Genomic DNA, 13,038 nt, shown 5'->3' with positions numbered 1-13,038 from the left:
TGAATTATAAGACAGCGATAAAAGAGACAGAAAGAAAAAGTAAAAAAATAAAAATATATATTTTTTAAATGTCCAACAACAATTAAAATCGGAAGGAATGAGACTCCACATTTTTACAAGTTAATTTTCAGTGCCAGAGAGGTTGCTTGGCAGTCATTTAGACTTACCATGTCGTTAAAAGTTAGTTTCAACCTAAAAAAAACCAGAGTACTTTTTTCTGTGTAGATTAGTTTGTTTCCAGCTGGGCAGTGCAGCAACTTTGCCGGCAAGCTGTCCTTCCCGCGCAGCTTTCAAACGAGCAGAGAATCTCGTGGAGCAACTTCTGGATTTGCGCGTTTGACTGAGCATTTGCACTTGCCGGAAGTTGCTCTTCCATTTGCCCTTAAATAACGGTGAGTGCTTTTTCAATTTTTTGGGGGCAAATTCTGAGCCATTAACTCTTTGGTAGTTGGTACAGTCCATTCAAAAGATGTCTCCAGATTGTTGCCATAGAGGCGGGAGATCCTCGGATCCCTTTTTTTTGGGGACTCCGGTCACTAGTTCTTTGTTCTTGACCACAGTCAATCACAAGATCAAGAAGCACTGTCAGCTTCCTGACCAGCCATTGCATTCCAGTACAACCAAGATCAAGGAGCACTGTCAGCTTCCTGACCAGCCATTGCATTCCAGTACAACCAAGATCAAGGAGCACTGTCAGCTTCCTGACCAGCCATTGCATTCCAGTACAACCAAGATCAAGGAGCACTGTCAGCTTCCTGACCAGCCATTGCATTCCAGTACAACCAAGATGTTTAAACATGCAGAATCACCACAAATTTCTCAAGGTTTTGAAGGCACTAAATTAAGTCAAAATTAATGCCGTGTACTGAATTAGTTTTCTTAGATAACAATAGTATTCACATTCTCCAAAACTTAGCACAACTCCAGTTACAAAAATTACACTCAACACTAACACCGTATCCACCTTAAATCATTGATTCCTTGTCATGGGCGGTAAAAATGCCCTTTTTAAAAAAATACTTTAAAAAATATTTTAAATCATGTCCAGGACTATAGACTATTCATATAATTTACAATGACCAGAGTTTCACTCTGACCACAATAAAAGTCTGGTTTTCACAATTTAATAGGGTAGTTAACTTCAATAACACTAATTTAATTCAAACCCAAAAACAGAAGGGCTCAATATCTTAAACTAACACAATATAGAAAAGTTAAAAGTATAGGATAGCATGTGCTTACAATTACCCAGTACATTATAAGTCATCTTTCTTTTTGCTCTTTCTTCAGGCGCTTTTGCAAATGGCTGTAAAAGATACTGAATGTAACTGAAGAGAAAGTTAGCTTTTACAGTTAAACAAGATCTTTGCAACATTCTTACACAAAAGGGGTTAACACTGCAGGCTGAAAAAGGGCAGCAGAGCCTCCACGGCTCCTGGGCTTTGCACACAGACTTCTTAAAGAAACAGTCCACTGAAAAATAACCTACAGCTTTTTGCTTGTACCATTTTCTTCTCATAACTTTAATTTCTGATGCTTGCTGTGAGGTTTGAACCTTTCTCTTTTCCTTCTAACTTTGGAAAAAGGGAGGGTGCACCGACGCAGTATACAGGTGGATAGTGGCTGCGGGGCACCAGTCGACAGTCCCAGATTACTGATCTGTCCCTGCTGGTTCCAACTGGAAAACCATCCCGCATTCCAAACACTGTCTACACACCTCAATGAATTTATTACCATGTCGAGCACTGTATCAGGACTTGATAGATTATAAATATCCCACGGTGATCTGCTCTCATAGTTGCTTGTGTCTGAAGGTTTCTGTTCTAATAGTTGGCTGTGCCTGAAGGTTTCTGCTCTAATAGTTGGCTGTGTCTGAAGGTTTCTGCTCTAATAGTTGGCTGTGTCTGAAGGTTTCTGTTCTAATAGTTGACTGTGTCTGAAGGTTTCTGCTCTAATAGTTGGCTGTGTCTGAAGGTTTCTGCTCTAATAGTTGGCTGTGTCTGAAGGTTTCTGCTCTAATAGTTGGCTGTGTCTGAAGGTTTCTGTTCTAATAGTTGGCTGTGTCTGAAGGTTTCTGTTCTAATAGTTGGCTGTGTCTGAAGGTTTCTGCTCTAATAGTTGGCTGTGTCTGAAGGTTTCTGTTCTAATAGTTGGCTGTGTCTGAAGGTTTCTGCTCTAAAGAATTGTGTTATTTGGGGACCTGGGAGAAACAACTTCCCATTTTGCATTCATCTGCCTAGCGAACCATGTCCTGCTCACTACTTGCTGGCAGAGTAATATTAGGAACTATTATTAACTATTAATAATAATTAATACCATTATTAACTACTACTTGCACTACTGGCGCATTCTGCCAATTTTGAGCCTCCTCGTGTACTGCAAGATATATGACCGAGTGATGGTGCACTCTGTAGCTGCGGTAGGGGTATTTACCCATGTGTCCTGCTCCAAAGGCTCCTGCTCTTCCAAGTTGTCACCTTCACTTGCTCCTCCACTACTGCAATGAGGTTCACAACAATCACAAAGATTAGCTCAGATAAGACTCATTCTTCTGTAGAAACCTTCAGTCCCCCTCATCAAAGTATCCACTGCATCTTGAATAACTCCAGAGTTTTTTGCCCTCACTATCCTACCCAGAGATAAGTCAGTCCAGATATGAATCTCTCTCTCTGCAAAGAAGTGCTTCCTAACATCGGTCTTGAACTTGCCTTTTTACCAGCTCATCCTGCAGTCATGATTTAAGTGGAAATAACACTGATGATTAAACTAAGTAGGACACAGCTGCATCACCGACAGCTGCCGAGAGAGAGCTGCGAGACAAGCTAATCGGAGAGACTTTCAGCAATGTCTAATCATATTATCGCTATACAACATCTGCAATGACCAGGTTGCTCCACATAATTTAAATCTACAACCCTTCAGCACACTAATTCATCATTAAAAACAGAAATCCTATGAGGGTCCCAAGTTCACAAACATCTTTGTCCACTCCAGAGCAACTTTATGCTTCCAATTGAACAATCATGAACATCATCAATACGTTACACTCAACAAAAAGCATTTGAGGTTCTGGAACTTAATGGGCTCGATTTTACAATGGTGGCGGGTTGGCAGCAGGGGTGAAGGTGCGCATGGCAAACCTGCACGAACAAAACTTACCGTTTCCGACGCGATCGCATGTTGATTGCTGATGATTAACGTCCTCTCCGGGTTTCGCGCCCAGCAGCCAGCCTGATTGACAGGGCGAAGAGGGGAAGATCAGGGGGAGAGGGGAAGATCGGGGGACACGGGGGGGGGGGGTGAAGAGGGGGACATGGGGGGGGGGGTGTTGAAGAGGGGGACATTGGAAGGACATCGGGGGGGTGAAGGGGAGATATCGGGGGAGGATGAAGAGGGGGACATCGGAGAGGGAGACATCGGACATCAGAGCAGGGGGAGATCGGGGTGAAGAGGGGAAGATGGGGGGTTGAGGGAATGATTGAGGGGGGAGAGGGCGAGATCAGGGTGAAGAGGGAGAGATCGGGGGGATTTCGGGGGGGTGAAGAGGGGGAGATTGGGGGGACATTGGGGTGGGGGCAAAGAGGGGGAGATCGGAGAGGGAGACATCAGCTATCAGAGCAGGGTGGAAAGGTAGGTTGCTTTTTTGTTTTAACATCCTGCAATGGTTTTTGATGTAATTTATTTTGTTTCTTTTTCCCTGATCCAGCCCTTCATGCCTGGTTTCACCAGGTGTGAATCAGAAGCGATGTGCAAGCCGGCCAAGTAAGTTAAAAATCGTTCTAAGTACGTAATCTGTCACAAGTAAAGTGCCTTAAGTACCTCTTGGCTCTTTAACTATCATCCCACCGACTTTAACTACCGGTGAGACTTCCGGATTCGGGACGCCCGCGCACACACAGATGCGTCCTTGAGGAACTTGGAAGTCGGCGGGTTGGAGCCGGCTTCCGAACGCGAACGGGATTTCCCCGAATTTTGGAGCCCCCATGCCCCCAACACACCCTTCCTGTCAGACCCACACCCTGCTCCAATCCCATTGCTGCCAAATCCCAGGAATCCATCAGTTCCATATCCCACATTCCACCCCACCAAACCAATTTTGCCACAGCGCTGCCAAATCTAAGGACACTTTTCCCCAACGCCCCCCTCCCCCCCGCCCCCCGTGGCAAACCCCAAAATCCCTAACCCGCTGCTGCCAAATTCCCGGACCTCCGTACCCTAGTGCTTCCAAATTCCAGGTCTATCCTCACATTGCTGCCTAATCCTAGAACCTCCCCCAACAGTAGTGCTACACCCCACGTCCTCTCCTGCCATAACCGGTTTGAGTGCACTGGAAGGGCCGATACTAATTAGGCTGGGACCTGACTATGCCAGATCCCAGCCTTACCCTGGGGATCCCGCAGACCTTGCAGAGGGCAGAGCTTCTGCCCAGCCCTTTACACAGCCAGTGGTGTTGGAGGGGGCAGGGCTGGGATTGGAGAATCCCTATGCCAGTGGATCCCGCCTTCCCCCACCCCCTGCCTCACATGGACCCCGTGCAAAATTGACCTGGTAAGGCATAGCAGGCCTCTGACTGGTAGCATTTGGGCTCATGAGAGGATCCAGTCCTGGATCATGGCATGGAGCCCTGAGGAGGAAGGAGATTCTTCTTTTACATTTCAGCCACTGACCCCACCAAAGCTCACCAGGTCAGAGGGAGGTCCCTTGATTAACATGTGATTAGCAATCGCCTGCACCGCTAGAGGCGCATCTGGAGCTCCCACCCCCGCCCCCCAACTCTCCCCCAACAAAACTCCACTTATAAAGGGGTCTCAGCAGGTACCACTTCAACCACTTCCCCCCGCCCCCCACCTGGACTTGGCAGCATTTGCCGGCTTCCTGTGATTCGCGAATCAAGTGACCTCCCCTTGACCTGGTGGAGTCCATCGCAGACGTCCCGGGAAGGTGCATCTCATCAGATTTTTGGCACCCCAAATGTCTACCTCCAAGCAGTACATCTTGCATACTTTTTAGCGGTATATTGATTACATAGCTAAAGGAATATTTATTTATTATACATATATATATATATATATATATATATATATATATAGACATATGGAGCTCTGTATTGAGGCTAGGTCCAAGTTCTTAGCTTATTGAGGCTGGGCCCAAGCTCTGTTTATTGGGAACTCAGTGTAATATTTTTATACATATATAAAAAGAGAGAAGCTATCTTTCAGAAGATTATTCATGCATTATTCTGAGTTCCTGTGAGTGATTATTCTGAGTACCTGTATATCTCAGGCACCTATTGTTTGGTTGAGAAAGCCTACTAATGCACAAAGGCTGAGAACTTTTAGCAAAGACTTTGAGAGTAAGTGACATTAATGCTCTATAAAGGGAAAAAAAGACTCCCAGCTTCTTTGAAGTTATGGTAAAGTGGAAGCTGCTCCTCTGTGAAAGGTTTAGACATGAAAGGGAACATGATTAAAGCAGCTAATGAGATCTAGAAATCAGCACTCCATTATTTCAGAAGGGAGGGAGGGAGAAACCAGAAAACTATGGACCTGTCAGTTTAACACCAGTTGTGGGGAAGTAACTGGAATCTATAATCAAAGGCAGAGAGACTGAGCACTTGGACAAAATGAGTTGATCAAAGAGAGTCAGCATGAATTTGTGAAGGGTATGTCATGTCTAACTAATGTAGTTGAATTTTGTGAGATCACTAACAAGGCGAATAGGGGAGGGTCTATGGATGTTGTCCTTATGGACTTCCAGAAGACATTCGATAAGTTTCTGCACAAGACATAATTAGCAAAAATGAAAGTATACGGAACCTTGTGACATGGGTTGGTAATTTGTAGGGAGGTAGGAGACAGAGAGCAGGGGTTAAGGGAATGAACTGTGATAGGCGGGATGTGACAAGTGGTTTTCCCAGGGATCTGTACTGGGGCCTCAGATTTTCAACGTATATGTTAATGACTTGGATGATAATAGAAAGTTCTATATCTAAGTTTGCAGATGACACTAAGTTAGGAGGTACAGTAAATTGTGTGGATGGGAGCAGGAAGTTAAAAAAGGACATTGTCAGATTAAGTGAGTGGGCAAAACTGTGGCAGGTGGAGTTCAATGTGGGGAACCATGACATCATTCACTTTGGATTCAAGAAAGACAAATCAGAACATTTTCTTAATGGTGAGAGACTAGGAACTGTGGAGGAATGAAGAGATTTAGGTGTCCATGTACGCAAATCACTGAAATCTCGTGCACAAGTACAAAAAGTTATCAAAAAGGGGATTGGAATTCAAAAGTGAAGAAGTTATGCTTCAGTTGAAATGAGCCTTGGTCAGGCCCAATCTGGAGTGCTGCGTTCAGTTTTGGGCACCACAACTCAGGAAGGATATATTGGCCTTGGAAGGGATTTAGGAGGTTGAGGGATGATCTAATTGAGGTGTTTGAAATGATAAAGGAATTTGATAGGTATATACAGAGAAGCTATTTCCTCTGGTGGGGGAATCCAGAACAGAGGGGCACAATCTTAAAATTAGAGCTAAGCCATTTAGGAGTGAAATCAGGAAGCACTTTATCACACAAAGGGTATTGGAAATCTGGAACTCGCTCCCTCAAAAGGCTGGGAATGCTGGGTGAATTGAAATTTTCAAGGCTGAGATTGATGGATTGTTGTTAGGTAAGGGTATCAAGGGATATAAAGCAAAGACGAACAAATGGGGTTGAGGTACAGATTTAATTGAATGGCGGAACAGGCTTGAGGGGCTGAATGGCCTACGCTTGTTGCTATGTTTCTATGAAGGGATTTTCAGCTTGTGTGTGCAAGGAGTTCCCTTTAGGTGAGATGACATCACCTCTTGTAAGATACAGAGTTAGTAAACCTCTGAATCTCAGTGCAACATGAAGGAGGACTTATGTAGGAAGTCATATTAGAAGGTTAATAGTATATTGGTACCCAAGAAAGAGATGGGACAGCGGCCTGTGTTACTTTGCCTGCCCTCGTCAGATCATTGAACTTTTTCATATATTGGTCTACAATCCCGAGGCTGAGAGGTAGCACTCAGTGTCACTGCCATCACCCTCCACATGGCATCCAAGGTACTCTTTCTGTGGTTTCCTGCCCTGGGCACCCAGCAGCCTTTCTCTCCTCTGCTACATTTCGTTCAGGAGTGTCTGAAGGTCAGCCTCTTATTTTCTGTCTCCTTCCAATGCCTTGCTCCTTTTCTTTGGGTGCCTCTGCCTTCTCCTTCCATAAAAGACATGCTTCAAAAGTGGCACAATGCCTCACATCAGCCAACCATTACAACTGCCAGATGGTCCTCTCAGTCTAGCCTCAGGTTCACGACCCAGCCTGCCGTTGCAATCTTCAGCCATTTCTTCTTGTTTAAAGGCCGCACCAGTAGTTCACACCCGTCCCCTGCAGCACAGTACCCCCATGTTATACTGGAATTGCGCTACAGAAATGCCACAGGGTATTTAAACAAGCCGACCCCACATTTTACAGTACTGCAGGGAGGTGGGGGGAGTCGGAGGGGGAGGGTCGGTAGGGGTACGTACCATCTTTGGGGCATAACACTGCTGTGACTGGCCCAATATATTTCCAGGGCAGGATGTTGCTGTCACGTAGGGGATATCATCAGGGCCACAGTGATAGAATAAGGCAACTTCCATTTCTATTAAATGGCATTCTGGGAGTTTTCCTGGGTGCTTTGGGATCAAATGCTACGACTAGTCCATTATTTCAAGAGAATTGTTAATGAGTGGTGCTTCTGAGTGAGTTATGTTTTTAGCCCGTGGTATTGGTTGGTGAGGTATATAAATATATTTACTTACACACGCACACACATTGGCACATTTCAGTGAGCGTAAAGAACAGTCGTGAGTGAGTATTCAAAACTAAGTGCTAAGACTTGATTAAATAATGTATAGCTTGAAGAAAATGAATACTTTATTGAATTTTTGAAAGTTGGGTTTGGTAGCATTACTAAATAATTTTCATGTTGGTCGGAATTTAATTTAATGATTGGGATTCAATTTATGAATGTGCAAATGGAAGAGAATTATACATGTATTCCTTTGTTTGTCAGTGGACTTGGAGTAGCAGTGAATGAATTATTCATTTTAATTTAAAATTTAGACACGTTGGAGGAAAAATTGGATAAGGGTCCATTCTGGGCGATGGTAGCGTAATGCACGTGAACTTCGTGCTGCCTGCTACTTACCATGAAATCTCCGTGCAGCAAGCGTGCTCCTCACTGCTGAGAGGCTGCAGGGAGAATGAAGAAGTTGGAAATGGGGCGTGCACAGCGCACGTCATCAGCAGCCTGCACTACTTAAAGGTGCAGGCACATTTCCAATGGCAGGTACACAGCCAAGTAGGAGAAGGGAGAATGGCATTGCGAGTAGCTGCACCTACAAGAGAGAGGGCTCCACGATGCTCTGGAGGCCCTGGCGGAAGGTGTAGACCAAAGGAGGGCAAGCATGTACCCTCAGGGTGGCCAGTGACACTCCAGACTACAGCTGCGTAGGCATTGACAGGCTGTGGCGCAGGAGGTGAATGCTAGGAGCATTGCACCACGCACGTGCGGTGCTGGAAGAAGTTTAATGATTTGACACGAGTAGTCAAGGTGAGTGAATGCAAGTGTCAAGTGGCACATCCAACCAACTGCACCAATACTCCACGTATGACACCCACGTCACCCACCCACCCACCAACAAACACTGCCCATCCATATGCAATGCTGCATCTCACCCGCACATAGTACCACACTTGCAGGCCACACAACCACCACTCACAAGTCACACAAACTGGCAGCTTTCGACCATGACAGGCACATCACCCACACACCTTGCAGGACACTCACTGACACACTGTCCTCTGTCCAGCTCCAACTTGACGCAGAGCTTTGCGCAGAGCTTTGCGCCCATCCTTTCCAAAATGGAACAGGTGGTCACCTCCATCAGCGCACCTGTGGAACCCACCATGATGCAGCGTCTGATGACTGATATCACACCATCCAAGGTCTGACTGCTGCATTTGCAGCTCAGACTGCTGCCTTAGACACTCAGACTGCTGCTATTGTGGCTTTGGGAACCACTGTGGAACGGGGCTTCCAGGGCGTCACAGCACTCCAGCAATCCGTTCTCCAGCTGATCACCAGGATTGCTGAGGCGCCGCCCCGGGAGAGTGGCAGTGGAGCCATGGCAGTCGGTCCTGCTGTCCTCTCTCAGGATGACAGCATTTCTGTTCCCACCCCTGCCACTCCTCCAGTGTCCCTGTTGTTACCTCTCTCAGCCAGCCCGGCCAGACTGCTGCAGCCCATGCTGAGGTGGTGCAGTCTGAAGCCGGGCCCTCCAGGCCCACAGCTGCTCGAGGTTGTCCTCCAAGGCCATCTGTACGTTCCTCCATTGAAAGCCAGCAGCCTTCCACCACCCATGCTCCAGCCACTGGAGGCACTAGGATAGATAAAGGCACGCAAACAACAGGCACAAACGCCACCTGTGTGATCTGAGTCTGATAGTTTGCGTCCGGCCAAGTAGAACCTTGTTCACATTGCCTGGTTCCTGGAGCTGGAGCAGTCTTCCCCGTGAGAGATCTGTGAGCTGCCTGGATACAGGTGTGGGGCAGATCTCTCTCTCTCTCTCTCTCTCTCTCTCAACAAGGGGGAAGTGGGGAAGAGGAGAATCCCCATTCTCTAAACATTTCAATTGAGGTGAGGCAGGTTTGCAAAGTGCTTTGGGGTGCTGGGGGTGGTCCAAATGAGCACTTTGTAAACCACTTTTGACACCACACTTGACTTACATTCCAACTGAAGCCGTGAGGCTGTCACCTCCAGGGACTCTCACTTCACTTCCCTCCGGAGTTGGATCAGGCCCTGACTCCAAGTTTGCTCTGCCAGTTCAAACTCGGCTTCAAACACAGCCAGTGCCTATTCAGTGACACATCCAACAGTCCAGCCACCTTGGTTTTGACCTTCCACATCATCTGCTGGTAAAGTTCAATCATTTCAGATGTGGAATAATCAGATGTGCTACAGGTGACTTTCAGTATGCCCTCCCCCCTCCTCTGATGCCGCTGTGGCCAGTTAGAAGATGTAGGCTACATACTTGCAGACTGCACCCATCGGCAAGGGCTGTCTGGTTCCCTAATGGACCTGTACAAAGTCCTGCACTCAGTTGCTGAATGGTTAGGACACTTAGACGAACATGTTTGACTTTGACAGTCGATGTAAATGCAACCGCAATAAAAAAAACGCCAATGAGAAGTTGAAAACGTTTCATATTACACAAAGCTTCTGATGTAAATAAAGTCCAAGAGTAACCATATCATGGGGTGGTATTAATTAACCACCTTTTCAAATCAACACTTGACGTCACCATTGACCAGAAACTTAACTGGACCAGCCATATAAATACTGTGGCTACGAGAGCAGGTCAGAGGCTGGGTATTCTGCGGCGAGTGACTCACCTCCTCACTCCCCAAAGCCTTTCCACCATCTACAAGACACAAGTCAGGAGTGTGATGGAGTACTCTCCACTTGCTTGGATGAGTGCAGCTCCAACAACACTCAAGAAGCTCGACACCATCCAGGATAAAGCAGCCCGCTTGATTGGCACCCCATCCACTACACTAAACATTCACTCCCTTCACCACCGGCGCACAGTGGCTGCAGTGTGCACCATCCACAGGATGCACTGCAGCAACTCGCCAAGGCTTCTTCGACAGCACCTCCCAAACCCGCGACCTCTACCACCTAGAAGGACAAGAGCAGCAGGCACATGGGAACACCACCTGCACGTTCCCCTCCAAGTCACACACCATCCCGACTTGGAAATATATCGCCGTTCCTTCATTGTCGCTGGGTCAAAATCCTGGAACTCCCTTCCTAACAGCACTGTGGGAGAACCGTCACGACATGGACTGCAGCGGTTCAAGAAGGCGGCTCACCACCACCTTCTCGAGGGCAATTAGGGATGGGCAATAAATGCTGGCCTCGCCAGCGACGCCCACATCCCGTGAACGAATAATAAAAAAATAATAAAAATTTAATCGGTAAACTTGGGGAGGGGAGGGTTGCATACTTGCAAAAATAATCAATAGAAGGGCTGGTTCTACAATCGGGAGCTCCCAGCAAGGAGCAGTGCTCGTAGGGAGCGGACGTCAGGGCGTCACGGTCAGGCAGCCCATAGCTTTCTGTCGAGCTGGCGATTTTCTCACCTGTGCTCCCTCTTGTCGCCAAGAGCGTCTGATTAGAAGATCAGCTCTATAACTTCATGGATTACTTATAGAAGATGGCTGAGAAATTCGGGAGTGATTTGAGTGCTCGGGGGGGTGAAGAGTAAAGACCCTGTGCCAAAATGGTGACGTCCGATGCTCCCGAGATATTGGGCCTTGGAACCTCAGAGTGTTAGAGCCGGCAAAGTGCGTAGGCCACCGGTGAAGACCGGAGGAAGTGATCGGAGGGCAGCTGCTAGCGACGGGCGATCGAGGGTCAGGGACAGGGTTGGGTGGGGGGTGGGCGTCAGGACCGGGGGTGGGGGAAGGATCGGGTGGTCAGGACCGGGGGGTGGGGGATGATCGGGGGTCAAGGCCGTGGGGGTGATCGGGGGCCAGAGCCAGAGGGGATGGGAGTCAGGGCCAGGTGGAGGGAGGATCGGGGGTCAGGGCTGGGGTGGGGCGAGCGGGGGCCAGGCCGGGTTGGTGATCGGGGGTCAGGGTCAGGTGGGGGGAGGATCGGGGGTCAGTACCAGGTGGGCGGAGGATTGGGGGTCAGAAGTGGCGGCGATGGTGGGGGGTCGGTAGCGGTGTTCGGGTCCTTTAATGTGGGGTCAGGAGGAGCATTCCTGCTCCTCCCAGCTCCACATTCAGGTAAGTTACTTACCTTCTTTGTTTCAGGCAATCTCTAGGGTTGTTTTCTCTGAGTGAAGCTGCGATGGCACTGGTTGCCTCAAGGCAAACCAATGGAGCGAAGAGCTCAACTGGACGCTAGGCCCCTTATTTGTGTATGCAAAGGGCCTAACGCCTGCTTCAGGTGTGGGTAAAGGGCATCTCTTTATTGTCCTTATCCATTATGGCGGTCAGCGCAATTCCGGCTGTAAATTTGCGTATGTTTCCTGCCCATTTTGGGGCTTTGGTAGGCCGTGTAGCACTGAAAAATGGTGCTCTAAGGCCTAATTTCTAAACCGATGAGTTTAAAACTCCCGATGTATTAATGTAGGAGCATTATTAATGGGGAGTGAGAGACAAATGTTTTTTTTTTAATTGTGGAAATTGAATGGGTGCCCTGTATAATTTAACGGAGGTGGATACTAATAATAGCTGACAGTTAGCACATATCTAGGGAGAGCAATTTGATGGATCATTTCATATGGCAATGAAAGCTCTTCTCTCCTGTCCTGCTATTTCTAATGAATGACTCAGATGCTGTAGAGAAATATTCACTGATAATTAAACCAAGCTCACAGTGCAGAGTGTGTCAGTATTATCCATAATTAATGAGGATAAGATAAATTTCATGCCTATGAACGGTTCACATCACAATGCAAAGAAAGTTCAGTGAAATGCAAAATAAACTGTGTCCTTGATTTGAGATGAGGAACTAAATCTAAGTGGGTTCAGAACGGTGGCAGTTCTTGAGGAATAACTGGTACAAAATAAACAAAGATAATTGGCTTGCAAGCCTACAACTCCAACCTGGCTATTTCAATTTGCACCCTTTCTATCACTAAGGTGGCACCTAAAAAGAAAGACTTGAAAGAACTTGCGTTTATATAGCACCTTTCACAACCTCAGGATGTCCCAAAGCACTGTACAGCCAATGAAGTACTTCCTGAAGTGCAGTCACAGTTGTAATGTAGGAAATGTGGCATCCAATTTGCACACAGCAAGATCCCACAAACAGGAATGTGATAATGACCAGATAATCTGTTTTAGTGATGTTGGTTGAGGGATAAATATTGGCCAGGACACTGGGGAGAACTCCCCTGCTCTTCTTTGAATAGGGATCTTTTACGTCCACCTGAGAGGGCAGATGGGGCCTCAGTTTAATG

The sequence above is a fragment of the Heptranchias perlo genome, chromosome 4 (genome assembly GCF_035084215.1).
Source record: "Heptranchias perlo isolate sHepPer1 chromosome 4, sHepPer1.hap1, whole genome shotgun sequence".
NCBI classification, from domain to species: domain Eukaryota; kingdom Metazoa; phylum Chordata; class Chondrichthyes; order Hexanchiformes; family Hexanchidae; genus Heptranchias; species Heptranchias perlo.
This window is presented reverse-complemented; position numbering follows the sequence as displayed.